At 36.1% G+C, this 17,153-nt stretch overlaps 1 protein-coding gene across 4 annotated transcripts in view; it reads left to right on the top strand.

Moving 5' to 3' along the window:
• Window positions 1–17,153, top strand: part of PHF3 (PHD finger protein 3) — an 84,758-nt gene that overhangs the window by 26,616 nt on the left and 40,989 nt on the right. The gene's annotated exons all lie outside the window — the stretch shown is intronic.

The following is a 17,153-nucleotide window of genomic DNA, read 5'->3' as shown; positions in this document are numbered from 1 at the left end:
TGTCTAATTAGGTTAACTTCATAAAGAGTCTCCAAAAAAATAGTTCTACATACCAGTACCATAGGTACACCTAAAAAGCAAACGGTTCTAAAATCTAATATCTTATACCCATATTCAGATTTGCCATTTGTCCCCATAGTACGATTTTCATTTGGTTTGTTCAAGATATAATTGAGGACCTAATATTGTATTTTAGTTTATTTTTGAAGCCTCCCACACCCTTTTCTAGTTAACACTGATATTTTGAAGAGGTAAAACCAAATGTTCTGTGATTTGGATTTTCAATATTATTTCTTTGTAATGTTAGTCGATTTGTTCTTGTATTTCTGTTATTTTGTGCAAATTGGGTGTAAAGCTTGATTAGATTCAGGTTAAATATATTTTTGCAAGAATCCTTCATGGGTGAAGCAGTGTAGTTACTACTACATCACATCAAGAAACCTTACAATGTTTGGTTTTGATGTTTAAATCAATTACTGGATTTGGTACCAGCCAAAAGTCTTCTTCCTAAACACTTGAGATAGCAGGTTATCTGTAGAGATACAACTTTGGCAACATGAAAACACTTAGTTCTTCATTAGTTTCACATTCAGTGGTTGTCTGCATCCATTGATGATACTTGGCAGAATCACTTGTAGCAAAGTGATTTTTTAAATTCTATCTTTCCTTTGACATATATTTGTTGGTATGGTAAAGAAAAGTTTTCTGGTAAAGAAAAGTTTTATGACCTGGTAATTTCTTACCTTATTATCTAGGTACTTTGGGCTACAATTCTAATGAAGAGGCAGGTTAAACGGAAGTCAGTTAACATTTCAGTACCAATTTATAGAGTCAGGAGTTGATGAAGTGATCACATCCAGTGCCTGAGGAGCACATTATTTTTTTGGCTCTTCCCTTTTATGTTGTCAGAATAGGTTCATGGATTTTAAAAATACATGAACATGTTACGCTTTTTTCTTTTTTTTTTAAATTAATCTATCATTGATATACAATCTTATGAAGGTTTCACATGAGCAGCATTGTGGTTTCAGCATTCACCCATATTATGAAGTCCCTCCAACCCCATTGCAATCACTGTACGTCAGCATAGTAAGATGCTGTAGAGTCACTACTTGTCTTCTCTGTGCTGTACCACCTTCCCTGTGACCTACCTATATTATGTGTGCTAATCATAATGCCCCTTAATCTCCCTCCCTCTCCACCTGCCCTTCCCAACCCCTTTGATAACCGCTAGTCCCTTCTTGGAGTTTGTGAGTCTGCTGCTGTTTTGTTCTTCATTTTCACGTTGTTGTTACAGTCCACAAATGAGGGAAATCACTTGGTACTTGTCTTTTTCCACCTGGTTTATTTCACTGTATGCTCCTTTTTCTTAATGGTGTTCAGATTGCCCTTTTTTAATGCTTAAATCATCCAAAGTGTAATCTGTGAGGTGGGGTACTTTTAAATGTGTGTATTGATGTTTTGTATAAATTTTTGTAGGGAGAATATGTAAATGCCATTGGTTATAGTTGCAGAGGACTTCTTTTTCTTTTTTTTTTATTAAGGTATCATTGATATACAATCTTATGCTCAGGTTTCACATGAGCAACATTGTGGTTACTACATTCCCCCTGAAGTCCCCACCACATACCCCATTACAGACACTGTCCATCAGCACAGTAAGATACTACAGAGTCACTACTTGTCTTCTCTGTGCTTTACTGCCTTCCCTGTGCCCCCCCTATATTATGTGTGCTAATCATAATGCCCTTTAATCCCCTTATCCTCCCTTCCCACCTACCCTCCCCAGTCCCTTTCCCTTTGGTAACTGTTAGTCCATTCTTGGGTTCTGTGAGTCTACTGCTGTTTTATTCCTTCAGTTTTTGCTTTGCTGTTATACTCAACAGATACACAGTACAATACAGATAGCTACAGAAACCATGTTTTTACAATAGGTTCTTAGACTGTATTTACTTTATAGCTGAAATCTTGTATCAAATTACCACTTCAGCACATCTCTGTTTTATGCCCACTCTCCAGCTTTGAGTGGCAGCTACTTAACTCTCTATTTCTGCAAGTTTGTCTTTTTTTTAGATTCCACACATAAGTAATAACATGTAGTATTTGTCTTTGTTTGTCTGACATATTTCACATGGTGCCCTCAAGGTCCATCCATGCAATCCCAAATGGTAGTATTTTCTTTCTTTCTCATGGCTGAATAATACTCTATTGTATATATACCACATTTTCTTTATTCATTCATCCATCAGTGGACACTGAGGTTGTTTCTTTATCTTGGCTATTGTGAATATAGATGCAAAGAACACAGGGGTGTGGATATCTCTTTGAGACTCTGCTTTCATTTCCTTTGGTTATATACCCAGAAGTGGAATGGCTAAATCATATGGCAGTTCTATTTTGAATATTTTGAGGAACTTCCATATGTTTTCCTTAGTGACTGCACCAGTTTACATGGTGCACAAGGATTCCCTTCTGTCTACTTGTTAATCTCTTGTCTTTTCAAAGATACACATTCTAACACAAGAGTGAGGTAATACTTAATTGTGGTTTTGATTTGCATATTCCTGATGATTACAGGAATCATGTCGAGCACCTTTTCATACCTGGCTCTTTATTTGTATGTCTTATTTGGAAAAATGTCTATTCATTTCCTCTATCCACTTTTAAATTTGTGTCTTTTTTTTTTTTTTTTTTTTGAGTTGTGTGGGTTCTTTATGTATTTTGGATAACCTTTCATCAGATATATCACATCCAAATATTCTCCTCAAGTTTGTAGGTTGCCTTTTCATTTTGTTGATAGTTTCCTTTTCTGTGCAGAGGCTTTTTAATTTAATGTAATCTCGCTTGTTTGTTTTTGCTTTGTTGCCCTTGCTTTTGGTGTCAAATTCAAAAAATTTTTGCTAAGACTGATGTTAAAGAGCCTATCTCCTGTTTTCCTCTAGGAGTTTTATAGTTTCATGTCTTATATTCAAGTCTTTAATCCATTTTGAGTTGATTTTTGTGTATAGTGTAAGACGGGTCCAGTTCATTCTTTTGCATGTGGCTATACAGTTCTCCCAGCACCATTTATTGAACAGACTATCCTTTTTGCATTGTTGATTCTTGCCTCTGTGACTGTAAGTTAATTGACCATATATGCATAGGTCTATTTCTGGTTGATCTTTTTTTTTAATGTCAATACCATGCTGTTTTGATTAGTATGGCTTTATAAATATAGTTTGAAATGTGGGAGTGTTATGCTTCCAGCTTTGTTCTTTTTTCTCAAGATTGTTTTGGCTATTTGGGGTCTTCATGATTCTGTACAAATTTTATGATCGTTCTATTTCTGTGAAAAATGCCATTGGAATTGCCATTGGAATTTTGATAAGGATTGCATTGAATCGGTAGCTACTTCGGGTAGTTTGGACATTGTAAAAGTATAATTCTGCTAGTCCATAAGCAAGGAATATGTTTAATTTATTTGTGTCATCTTCAAATTCTTTCATCAGTGTCTTACAGTTTTCAGCATACAGATCTTTCACATCCTTTTTGTTAAATTTATTCCTAGGTATTTTCTTAGTTGAATTGATTGTAAATGGAAGGTTTTATCTTTAATCTCTTTAAGATACTTGATCAAAGTTCCTTGTAGACGGAGACTTTATTAGTTGTATTTTCAAAGAGGTTTTAGTTCCTATGTATATACTCTGAAAAAATGCTGTTGTCTCATTCTGAGTGAGTACCTTTTTTGTTATTGTTTGGTTGTTCCATGTAAGGATTATTCCTTCTGATCTGTGCTTTCTAAACAATTAGTGTTCTTATTTGAGCTCTGCAAGGAGTCAGTCAGCATTACTGTGATAGAGTAAAGGTGTTCTATTTATTTTGCTTGCTAAGAGTAACTTCCTGAATGGCGTCTAGTTGAATGGAGGTTCTAATCTCTTGAGATAGGCTTGGGAACCATAAAATTTTTGTATACATTTCTGCAATTGTTCATGGGGAACACTATGTTCTTCCTGCTTTTCTAGGAATTAGGGGTGTTTCCGAAAGCACTGACAAATTCCTGCCCTCGTGGAGTTTACATTCTATGTTGCATATAATACTATTAAAAGTCCTTTCCTAGGCTGCTATGTATTAATGATGTTAATTGTTTTAAGTCTTAGAACTACTAAAAAATATGTTATCTTCTAAGAACTTTTTGTTTGGCTTCATTTGTCTCTGATTTTCTCTTATATTTGAATAAAAGTGAACAAACTGTACAGAACAAAGTGCCTACTTGGGATATGATTCATTGAAGTATGTAACTCAGAATATTAATAAGATCCATATTGTAGGATGGTTGAGTTGCATTTTTTCCCAACTGATTTCTGTTTTATGTTAACATTCTCATTAAATAACATTTCAGATTGATATCTTAAGATAAAATTCATAATTGTGAGGTATTATGATTTGCTTTGGTACAAAAGTGGTTAGTACTGTTTGTTCATTAAACAAATATTTATTGCATACCCATCATATGCCAGACTGTTGCCATTGCTGAGGATACAGTTGTGTTTAAGAAACAGTCCTGGTCCTCATGGAGCTTACTGTTTATTTAAAGAAAAGTATAAGGTAACAGAGAATGTCTGGTTGGTTGTTTGGCAATGGAGGCCATGGTTTATTTGAGTTGGGCTGGTCAGGACAGGCCTGTCTGTGGAGGTGATACTAAGAATAGCAGCGTCCTTAGCGGTTGTGGTGGCCAGCCTTTTGAAGATCCTGGGTTCCTAGGTAAGTGCAGTAAGTTCCAAGCAGAGAAATAATGAATGAAAAGTATCCATTAATTTAAGTGGTGATTAGTCAGTGCTTTTATCAGTTTAAAGTAATCTACTGTTAATAAATAGTTCTTATCCCCTTGGGTTGTGATTACATGATTACATTAATATTTATTTTTTTCACCCAAATGAGTCTGTAATTGATAGATTATGTAAATGAATTGTGAAACAATGATTCCCCCATGTCGTGTGCTATCCTTAAGAAATAAAAGTTAAATTTAGATAACCAGAAGCACATCCTTAAGCAACTAAGTACTACCCAGGCCTCTCTAAACACTAAAGTTTGTATTAACAGTGTTCACCTGGTCACTGTTAGTTTTACAGAATTGGTCAAGAGGTAGCCAAGTGCTTCTCTGTGCTTGTATTCTAGAAGCATGGGGTGGAGCTGATGTAGCTGAAAATTTGTATTTGCATTTTAATATTTTTCTTAATTTCATAATAAATGTTTCCTGGTAGTTAAAAAAAAACTTAGGTACAGTTTTAGCCCTTATATCCTATATTTAGATAACATAGTAGTTATGAAATTAGATTCTCATGTTTGGAAATCAGGTTTTTATTCTGTTTCACATAGAGCATGGTTGTTTGTTACGACTGTATGTCCACTATACTTTTTGTTTTATCTGTGCTTGGTAGAATTGAAGAAAAAGTCTACTAGTGCATACTCTGTCAAAGTCTGTACAGTATTGAATGTCAGTGTTACTGTACATCATTTATATTTATTCACGGATATATTTGTTTTGCTATTTTCTTTTGTTCTCTTTACATCAAAGCTCCTGGAAAGGATTTTTTTGTGCTGTTTCTAATACCTATCTTCCAAATTCTGATTTCACCTTCACTACTTTACTGAATCACCAGTCACACTATGTCATTATACCGGATCCAAGGGCAATTTCTCTTTAATTCTGCCCATCATTTGATCTCTGTCTTTTGAAATGATTTATTCACTTTATCATTGCTTTACAACTCTCTTGGTTACTCTCTCACCTTCCTGTCTCTTTCAATTTCTTTTGATACTCCGCTTCATCTTCCTAACCTCTAAACACTAGAGTATCTCAGGGTTCAGATTTTAGATATCTTCTTCATTTTCACTCACTCTAAGTGGTGGCATCATCCAATTTTATAACTTAAAAAACTCTATAATTCAGTTCCCATATATATATAAAATCTTTAGCTTCTACTTCGCACCTTAACTCAACTCCTGTGTTCCATCTATTGGATATCTTAATTTTCATGTCTAAAGTGAACTCTTGATAGCTACGTCCCCACCTGCCAGTTCCTCTGCTACCACTTCCTCCTGCAGTCTTTCCTATTTCTCTAAATGGCAACTCTTTCTTTAAAGTTCAGCAAAAACCTTCAGTCATTCTTTACTTATCCTTTGGTTCCACATTTCATATTCAGTTGTCAGCAAATCCTCTTTTCTTTATTTTTCAGAATATATCCAGAATCTGGTTACTTAGACCCTCACTTTCTTCACTGCCACCATAGTCATAGCCATTACCATCTTTCACCTCAGTCCATTGCATTTACCTGCAAGTGGCTTCCCTACTTCTGCCCTTGGGAGTTCCTTACAGTCTGTTCTGAAAAGAGCATCAAGAGAGTATCCCTCTTTTTTTTTACATCCTGTTTCTCTGGAGAGAACTTCCATGCTTGGGAAACCAGAACACTTCTATGTGCCACTGAGCCAGGCCCCAAGCCCCACGAGATAGAAGCTCCCTTATTTGGGATCTTGTCCTGGGTATCTGTCTATCTGGCTGTTAACTTGTATCCTTTACAGCGTCCTTTATTTTAAATGGATCAATGTTTAAAAAAAATCCTTGTGAGGTCATGTCACCCTTGTTTGCACAGTGCTCTGGTAACTTTCCATTTCACACAAAGAAAAAGCTGAAGTCCTTGTAGCCTAAAAGACCCTTTTTAGTTTGCTCTGGTACCTCCCTAATTTTGTCTATCTCCCCTCTTTTCCCTAATTAACCACATAGACTTGCCCCCATTCTATTCTAACATCCTAGGCATGTTCCTGCCTCAGGGTCTAGGTACTTGGTGTCTTTTAACTGGAAAGCTGTTCCACCAGTTTGTACAGGGTTTTGCAGATCAGTGAACTCAGCAATCATCCCCAGACTCCTAGCCTATACAGTATCTTTTTGGGAATTAGATAAAGGGACGCCTTTCTGCTGTGCACAGGTTGGAGACGGACAGGGATCTGGATTTCAGTCTTCCCTTTTCTTTTGGAGCAGAAGATCTTGTGCAATAAATACTGAGTACACGTGACCCTGGCTTTCCTTGTCCATTCTGTTTAAAATTCCAAACCATCCTTTGCTTCCCTCTCTATACTCGTCATTACTCTTCAGTTTATTTATATAATTTAGCATCTAACGTGCTGTATATTTTATTTATTTGTCTCACCCTCATTAAAATGAAGCTTCATGGCAACAGTTTATTAAAAATTTTTATTTTCTGGAAAATAGAGCAATGAGAATAGTATAATGACACCCCCCCCCCCGTGTTCGTGTTATTTAGCTTAAACAGTTAAACAGTTGATCTCATTTTTTTTATACCCCACTCACTTCTCTTTACCTCTCCCTCCTTCTGAGATTATTTTGAAGCACAGCCCTGAAATTTTCTAATTTCATTTGTAGGTACTTTAGTATGTATCTCTAAAATACAAGAATTCTTTATTTTTTCTTCCAAAAATCTTTGTTTAATAAACAATTTTAAACAAATAATCAGATGCTTCCCTACTGTATTATTTAAGAGGGATTGAAAACTTGATGCACTGCCTTCTGAAGCTAGTGAATTCTATACCTCAATTCCATTTCTTAAAGTCATACACTTTCCATGTACCTACTCCAACTTCTTAGAGGTACTTTGGTATGATTTATATTTATTATGAATTCTCAACTTGCTACGGGATGGGGACATTAGGAAAGAATGGGTCCTGCCTGAATAGTGAAGACAGATGTGAGTAATTTTTATTTTTTTATTTTTTTATTTTTTTGAGAGGGCATCTCTCATATATATTGATCAAATGGTTGTTAACAACAATAAAATTCTGTATAGGGGGGGCTCAATGCACAATCATTAATCAACCCCAAGCCTAATTCTCAACAGTCTCCAATCTTCTGAAGCATAACAAACAAGTTCTTACATGGTGAACGAATTCTTACATAGTAATTAAGTTCTTACATGGTGAACAGTGCAAGGGCAGTCATCACAGAAACTTTTGGTTTTGATCACGCATTATGAACTATAAACAATCAGGTCAAATATGAATATTCATTTGATTTTTATACTTGATTTATACGTGAATCCCACATTTCTCCCTTATTATTATTATTATTATTATTATTATTTTTAATAAAATGCTGAAGTGGTAGGTAGATGCAAGATAAAGGTAGAAAACATAGTTTAGTGCTGTAAGAGGGCAAATGTAGATGATCAGGTGTGTGCCTGTAGACTAAGTGTTAATCCAAGCTAGACAAGGGCAACAAAACATCCACCATGGATGCAGAAGATTTCTCTCTAAACGGGGGGGTTAGGTTCTAAGCCTCACGCCTGTTGATCCCCAATTTCTTACCTGATGGCCCCCCTGCGACTGTGCCTGTCTTAGGTTGTTCCTCCCTTGAGGAATATTACCCGTCTCTGGCTAACCAGTCATATTCCAGGGCCATACAGGGAAATGTAAAGTTGGTTAAGTGAGAGAGAAGCAATATTGTTTGAAAAGGTTAGCTTTTTACTTTGCAGATTTATGCCCTGTGGCTTCTATGCCCAGCATTTGTCTTGAGGTATCTTTACCACTTGGAAGAATTATGATACTCGGTAATTTCGATATGAGGCACGAATTCTACTTAAGGGTTGTAATTAGGAAGGAAGAAGAAAAGCTATAGAAGTAGCAGATGGAAGAAAACATGGGAAGATTGATTATTTCTTTGACATATCTTCTTGTAAAGTAACATAAGCATGTGTAGGTTTTAAACTACTAATTAAATTGCGCACACACATTAACATAATAGGAATACAGCTTCATAACCAAAGCAGACCTACAATTACCAGCCATCTCCAGTGAGGCCAAGAAAACCAGTTAGGCATCCTAGGCATTTATGAAAACTTATCAATGATATGATGGATATTGTCTAACTGAATTTGAATAGTTTGAGAAAAATCAGACAAATTAAAACAACACATTTCTGGGAACTGTTCACATCCCATATGTTCTTTTAACAGTAGATAGTCTGTAGTCGCAAGATTTTGGAGCGCTGCAACTTGCACTTCTCCTAATTCTTGGTTGAGTTCCGACAGTATAGATCCAGTCAAATTTGTTGTTTTACTGTATGCACAGGCCAGCTTAGATGTCTCCTTCTTCATTCCAGTGGCAAGTCCAGGAACCGGTGGGATGAATGTAGCTACAGCTGCAACAGCGCCAGGATCTTTGTTGAACTTTTTTGATGATCACCTTCTGGAATGACTCTTCCAGAGAATGTTGATGTTGGAAGTTCTTCATATCATATCTTAATTCATTTTCTGGGTAGCCAAATTAGGCTTTGATCCTCTGTATAAACACAGACAAACCCTTTGCCCACACTTTGATATGCCCTTTATACCATTGTGAAGAACTTATTGGAGATCACCACACAGGAACTGCTTTTTTTTTTAAGAGAAAGGAATATTATCAGAAAAATGTATTTCCATAGCTGATCATCTGACACCCTTTAAATGATCAAAATCAAGGATATTTAAAGCATGCATTAATCGTTGATTTACAGTTAGTTTTATTCTATCAGGGAGTAATCCCCCTTAAGAATTCTTTATTTTTAAGGAAAATAACTACAATAATAATTTCCTGCCTAAAACATTTAAAGATACTTCTTAATATTATCAAATATACAACTTCCAGTTTTACCCAATTCTCTCAATATTATTATTTTTTTTATAGTTTGAATTAGAATTGAGATAAGGTCAATATATTCTATTGATTGATATATAAGTTAAGTATATTTCAGTCTGTATAAGTTTTCCTCACCTGTCTTCCCATTTTCTAGATATTTATTTGTTGAAGAAACCATCTCATTGGTTTTAAGAATTCCTTATCATTGGCATCTAGAATAATGTAGCTAGCATAGTGGGTACTTAATATTTTTAAAGGAATTAAAGGTAAATCATTTATAGTATTTTAGGATGGAATTAAAATGTTAAATTGTAGGGAATGGTCATCTCACTTTTATATTAGTTTGCTAGAATAATCTTGACAATAAGAACTTATTGTAGACAGTTGGGAAGGGGTCAAATGAAGAACACTTAGGAGTATAGAAAGTTCCTTGAAAAAATCTGCCAGGATATACTAATAATGGCTACCTTCTATTTAAGATCTTATTGTTTGTATATCAAGCACTGTATTAGAGCTTCATTAATTTATTCAGTTTTCCCAGCAACCTTTCAGTGAAGTGTAGTAATGTCTGCATTTTCCCAGTGAAGAAATTGAGGCTCACTGGGGAAGTGCAGAGGAAGTGGTTACTGGGCATTAATTTTTTTTAACAAGCTTTATGGAACTAGAAACAACTCTGTAAAACCATGTGCATGTATAACTAACTGATAAAAAAGAAACCTAAAAACTAAAAACTAAAAAAATGGCATCAATAATATTCTGCCTAGAAAACTCTTTGTTTAGTGTTTGTCTCTCTAGCTTTTTTTAGGCATCCACACATGCATTCACACATTTTTTTGGAAATTTTTTTTTTACTAAAACATTTTAAATGTGAGATACATTAGGGAATAGGAAGAAAGGTAAAAATCTCTGAAATTACCTGTTAGCATTCTGGTGTATGTTTTTTGGTGTGTTTGTGTGTGAATACAAAGCTAGGGAAACAGTTATATATGTCATGTGAAGTTCTTTCCTTCATAAAATCCCCGTTAGCCTCTTGAAGACTGAAGATCTGCAGGGAAGAAACTTTTAAATTTGCTTAACCCTTTGTCTGTCTTTTAGATTTGTTTGATAGAAAACCCCTTTTCCACAAAATACTGATCTGTTTTCCCCAAAATTGAGTTTGGTAAAAGTTGAAATACTGTACACATTTTAGTATAAGATTTGTTAAAGTATAGCAGAAAGGGGGTTAATTTAATAGTATTGGAGTAACTGAGGACAGCATTCTGAAGAAAACTAAACTTAGATTGACACGAAATAAACAAGATAAAATATATCAAAAAAGTAACACATATTATCTTACATAAATTTTTCATATAAATTGAGAGAAAAACACATTAAAAACCTGTGTAGGTGAGTGGGCAAAGCCAAAGAAATATAAAAAGGCACTATGCACATCTGAAGTGTTAAGCTTTTTCTAGTAACTGTGTTTCCTTTAAAAATTTGGAACCCAGGGCCAGTGAGTTCCGAGATTTAATATGAAGCTCTTTGCATTGTAAATCATTTGTAATCTTTGTGGAAAGCCAATGATGAGGCATGCAAAACAGTAAAATATATATATTTGCCTTCTTTGATTCAGTAAATTTGTGCCCTTAAGTTTATTGTATAGAATGAATTGAAGAGGAATTAACAGTATGTATGTACAGTAACATTATTTGTATTTTCCAAATTAGGAACATGCTAATATCTAAAGTGATAAATCCACCCCAAAGTGGTTAATTTTATGTAGCAAACGACTTGATGGTATGTATTATGCCACAGGCTCTTTTTGGAATGAATGTATGAATCATCCATAAAGGAAAGAGCTCTCACTGAAGGGAGACCAAGGGGAGGCCGGCTGGCATTCTGCAATGTTAGGGGAAAAGCACAAGTCCTATAAAATAGATATCTAACATTTATTGTTGTGAAAATGCAAAGATATGCTCTGCAGATTTTTCTCAAGTCTTATACTTAATGCCAGTTTTTATAATGGGGAAACAACTGTCTTGGAAATATTTTGAGTTTGGCTTTGTACTGACAGTGTGAGTTAAGGCATGTCAGATGTGAAGAGTTTCCTACTGTACTGGGGTTCTTCTTTCATATGGTATTAAAGTGATTTAAACTAATCCCAGTTGTTGAGAAATTCAGGAAATTCAACTTCAAATGGTTTGCTTTTATTGTCTTTTTATCTCATTTACCTCCTTTCTCCTCCCACCCACCAAAATAGATTGGAAATAAATAGTCTGGCATAAAGTAATATTAGTGTCAGGAGGACTTCACATAGAATTCACTGGCTTCGGAGTTCAGCAGATTTAATTAGGGCCATTTGGTGGTGGGCTGTGTTGGGGGAAAGGAATGGGAAGAATTTTAATGTGATCTAAATTCAGGCTCAAGGAGATTTCTGAGTATGATTAGATTTTTTGTCAAATTTCAAAATGAGAATGACACCTAACTCTGCAGTTGGGAGGGAGGGAAAAGCATATTGTTTCTTCCTCTGCATGGCCTGGCTATATACTTGCCTCCTAAAGAATTTGGGCCATTGCATTTTTTTGTATGTGTGTCACCCAGAGTTCTCAATTTAATGGGTGTATTGAAAAGGACTGATGACTTTTTTAAAAGTTAGATACCAAATACTGAATCTCAGTTTGCCTTGTGGTAGAGGGAGGCTTGGAGGTATGGGCAATACCTGAGGATAGGCAGTATTCTGAAAAGAACCCAGATTTTCTTTTACCTCTACTCACTTTCTTAACAGAGGCAGTTGGATTAAACTCTTTAAAACACAAATACTTTGTTTTTTAAACCTCTAGGAGGGTTTTCCTAGAGATTGTTCATTCTGTACTGTGAATTACTTTAATCAGATGAATGGATGGATTAGAAGGAAGAAATCTCAGGTACTTTTTTTGAATGGTTGATTTGTTCTGGGGGGAAGTGAGGAAAGAAGTAAAGGAGAAGGAATACATAATTTAGATGGTGGTGGAGTACATAAACTGGCAGACTGAAAAAAAAGTTAACAGTTAATTTAGGGTTTTCTTAGTGCTAAGTACTGTTCCAAGCAAGCCAAGTATTATAGCAACATTATGAGCACTATTATTTCTCCCATTTTATAGAAGAATTTGAGGTGCTGAGAGTTTAAGTGGGTGCCTTATGGGGCCTTGTTCATCATGAGAGGCCTAGAAATGGCGACAATGTAGAGTTTGATTTAATGTTAAGATGGACTTTTTGAGGTGAAGGAAATGTGTTGCTGGGTGTAGTAGGAGTCCAAAAAAGCTTCATTCTTGGAAATCTCCATCTCTGCGAAACATCTCAAGTGTAGTCTGAGGTATTGTAATTGTAGGTTGTTGATGTAGGAGGTTTTTGCATGATGTTGGGACTTCAAGGCGTCACTTACCTCCCAAGTTAACTTTCTGGCACACACACGGTCAGATCTCTGTTAATTTTCCCCTCCCCCCCCCCACTTCCTGTTCCTTCATCTCCCTCTTTGTACAGGTGACTTTCCCTACCACTCCTCCTTCCCCCATCCCCATTCTCCTCCCCTTTTGTCACTTACATAGAAGAACCATCTTTTGTCCCTTTAACTTCCTTTAGCTGATTGTCCCCTTTTCTGTCTTTTACCATTACATTTATTTAAAAAAAACTGCAGTTGTCATTCTTCACTCATTGTCATTTTAATCTCTTGCTCTCTGATCCTCTGCTACTTTGTGTCCTGATGGTGGGTTTTCCTTCTTCCTTTGTTCGCTGAGGCAGTTAACCTTCCCTATCCTGCTTCTGGGAAATTCTCCTTCCTCCTCTTTGTGAGGCTGTGCTTACCTAATGCTGCTCCTGTCTGCTCTTTATCTTCAGGTGTCAGTGTATCCAAAAAATGAAGTCTATACCTCACTTCAAAATTAGTTCTAACTGCTCTTTCAGTTAATGGAAATGCTTTTCTCTCATTCATCACAGTTACGTTTTCCTGGCCCCTTCTTCCCCCTAATCCTTTTATTCGGCAGATATTTCTGGAGTACCTAACTGTATACCAGGTTGTTAGAGGTTCTGGAGTTTCAACAATGATTAAGAGACAAAGTCCCCAACCTGTGGAGTTTAAATTCTAGTGGAGAATGTAGTTAGTTAATAGATTTTGAATCAGGTAGTGAAACGTTATAAAGGATGAAGTACACTAGAGTTAGTCGGCAGTGATGATGGGAGGGAGCATGAGCTGTTTTGGGTAAGATCCTTAGGAAAGGTATCTGTGATGAAGTGATACTTGAGTGAGACTTGAATGAAGCCGGAGGGTGAGCCATATGGATGTTTGGGAGAAAAGCACTCCAGGCAGAGAGAGTGTCAAGTACAAAGGTGCCGACATGGCATTAGGCTTTCCTGTGTTCAGGAGAGCCCAGTGTGGCTGGAGCAGAGTGAGTCATAGATGGTAGGTGTTAAGTCAGAGAAGTTGGCTGGGGAAGATCTCAGGACCCTGTGACCCTGGCTAGGACTTGGAACATAAATAAATCTAAATGTGTTGGTAGTTTGGAGGGTATTGACAGAAGAGTGGTAACATGATGTGATGTGACTTTATATTTTAAGAGGATCACAAAGATGACTTTGTGAAGAGTAAATCTTGTGTGTAATGACTGTGTGTTTTGGGGGTGGCAGTAGAGGAATCTGGGACACTGTTGTAGTGTAGTCTTGAGAGGTGATTTAGATGGTGTAGAAAATTTGCTGTGGAGGTGACAAATGGTCAGATGAGTGATACTTTGTAGATAGAGCTAGCAGGATATTCTGACCTCTTGGACGTAGGCTAAGAGGAGAGAGAGGAGCTGAGGATATTTGTAGAGTTTAAGGTTGAGTAATTGGGTGAATGGAGGTTCCATTTATTTACTGGGCCAGTTTTATTGAGGGGAGCAGGGATGGTGGAAGCAGTGTTTATTTTCAGTATGTTAAGCTTTGAGATCTAGTGGATATGTCAGATCATATTCTTACAGAGGTCAACTGTAAGCTTGGGGCTGGACAGAATAACTTTGGGAGTTGGAGGACTGTAGATTGGACTGGATCAGATCACTTTAGGCAAGAGAGAATATAGATAAAGAAGAGAGATGGCGGGGCTGAACCCTTAAGTCCTCCAGCGTGTAGATATCATCTGCAAGAAGAGGAGGCTCTATCAAAGGATACTGAGAAGTGACTAGTGAGATAAGAGGATGTGTGATGTTCAAAAGCCAAGTAAGGAGAAAGGGAGTCTGGGAGGGGAGAGAGGTCAGCTGTGTCAGAGCTTCTAGGAAATGGAGTAAGATAAAAGCTAAATAATAATCGACCTTTGGATTTTACCTGCTAAGTTCTGTTGATTCTGCTTTGCAATATAGCCCTAAAATTCATAACATACCATTTCATTCCCCATCAGCAAACAGTATTAATCTGGATTTAGTTACTTTTCTCCTGAAGTGTTTTCTTCTTTTGAATTGTTCCTCTCTCTCCTGATTACAATACAAAGTATGTGCTGACTGTAGAAAACAGAGAACACAGAGACAGTATAATAATGACTTATTTTAAAAAACGCCCAAAATTCCTTATCCACCTTACCACTACAGATAATCACTGATAATACCCTGGTGCTTTCCCCCCCCATCCATTTCTGTCTATGTATGTTTGTAATGCATGTACTATATATATATATATGCTTTTATGTAAAATTTACATAAATGAAACTACTTTTCAGTTATATAAATGACAAGTAGTCTTAAATTTTGCTCTCATAAATGAACAGTGGAACTATTAATCTAATGTTAAAAATTCTTTGAGAATGAGTGTGAATGTGTGACAATGTAAGTATTCCATCATGGTGGAATAGCCTTAATGGAACTCACCTTTTTCTCCCCTAATCATATCTTAAATGTGTCCTGATCAATTTTCCAGAAGTATATGCTTCTCTTAGCTTTTAGTGCATATCATAGTGGTTAAAAAGCGTTGACTTTATTTTTGAGAGTAATAAATGCACATAGCAGGAAATGTGGAAAATAAGAAAAATGTGTATTTTATAGAGTAACTTGTTATAATTTTCATCTACTTCCTGTGACACTTTTTTTGGTTTGTCTTAATGTACATACACACACGCATTTCATTTGTTGCTGATTAAAGATACTGTATTTTCTAGCCAGCGTTTCTTTTTGTAATTTATTTTCTCCATCATTCACTGGTTAGTGTATAAGCAGTTTCACGATTCTGTTTGTTGTCAAAGTGCTCTTCAAAAAGATTGTATCATTTGAAAGTATATTTATAAAGAATTTGTTCTCTTTAAATTTTAGGATAGACCACTATCTTGTTGAGCTATTTTAATTGAAGTTCTACTTGGATACAAAGATGAGGACTAGATAACTTCTAGAGGTTCCTTCTAACCCTAAGATGAAGATAATAACTAACATTTGTTTAGTATTCTAAAGCTTACAAAGTGAGTTCTCACACATCTTCTCACTTGGGCCTCACAACAGCCTGTGAGGTAGGTAGGACAGGTATTGTTATACTCATTTTGGAGATAAAGAAACTTAGCTTAAGTGGCTTGGTCAAATTTTAGTTAAGTGTTTTAGCAAGGATTTGAGTCTAGGCTTTCTGATCTAAAAATTTGTATTCTTTTTATGAGATTTCATACACTTACACATCTAAAATTGCTGTATGTCAGCTAATTAAGTGACATTCGTTATATATAGAAATAAATGCATTGATGATATAAATATAGTTTTATATTTTCTTTGGTATCCCCCAGTCTTTTTCCATATCTCCCCCACCTCGCCACTTCTCCGTTAAATGAATATATTTGTCCTTTGACTTGGAGAAGGTAATTATCTATGTAGCTATATTAAACACCTCCCATTTTTCCTGGCATTTTGCAGGGCAGGGGAGGCTTACATTATGTTTTTCATTTCTGTGTGTGTGTGTGTGTGTGTGTGTGTGTGTGTGTGTGTGTGTGTGTGTGTGTGTGTGTGTGTGTGTGTGTGTGTGTGTGTGTGTGTGTGTGTGTGTGTGTGTGTGTGTGTGTGTGTGTGTGTGTGTGTGTGTGTGTGTGTGTGTGTGTGTGTGTGTGTGTGTGTGTGTGTGTGTGTGTGTGTGTGTGTGTGTGTGTGTGTGTGTGTGTGTGTTTTCCTATCATTCCAAAGTATATCTGCATTATTTACATTCACACATGTAGCGTAAAGACTTTAAGTAATATAATTACAGTTAGAACTAGAATCTTTTGGTACTAGCATGACCCTAGAATCACAAGTTTTTTAGGGTATTGGACTCTTTTGTACCACTTTGGGATAACTGAGTACTCCAGGTATAGTTGCTTTTAAGGTTGACAAAGGTACCGTGAATGATAGGGAGAGTGATAGTGTAGGTCAAAACAAAGAAAGATTATAGCTAATACTCTCTTTGGCTAGTTACCTCATAAGGTAGAAGTTTGTGAAACTGAATTGGCAACTTAGTAGTGACAGTGTCACGTATTAGGAATTTTCATGACTATGTAGTACTGCATTAAA

This window comes from Manis pentadactyla, chromosome 16, assembly GCF_030020395.1.
Source record: "Manis pentadactyla isolate mManPen7 chromosome 16, mManPen7.hap1, whole genome shotgun sequence".
Classification (NCBI taxonomy): domain Eukaryota; kingdom Metazoa; phylum Chordata; class Mammalia; order Pholidota; family Manidae; genus Manis; species Manis pentadactyla.
The sequence above is the reverse complement of the archived record's forward strand: the minus strand, read 5'-3'. Positions and strand labels throughout refer to the sequence as shown.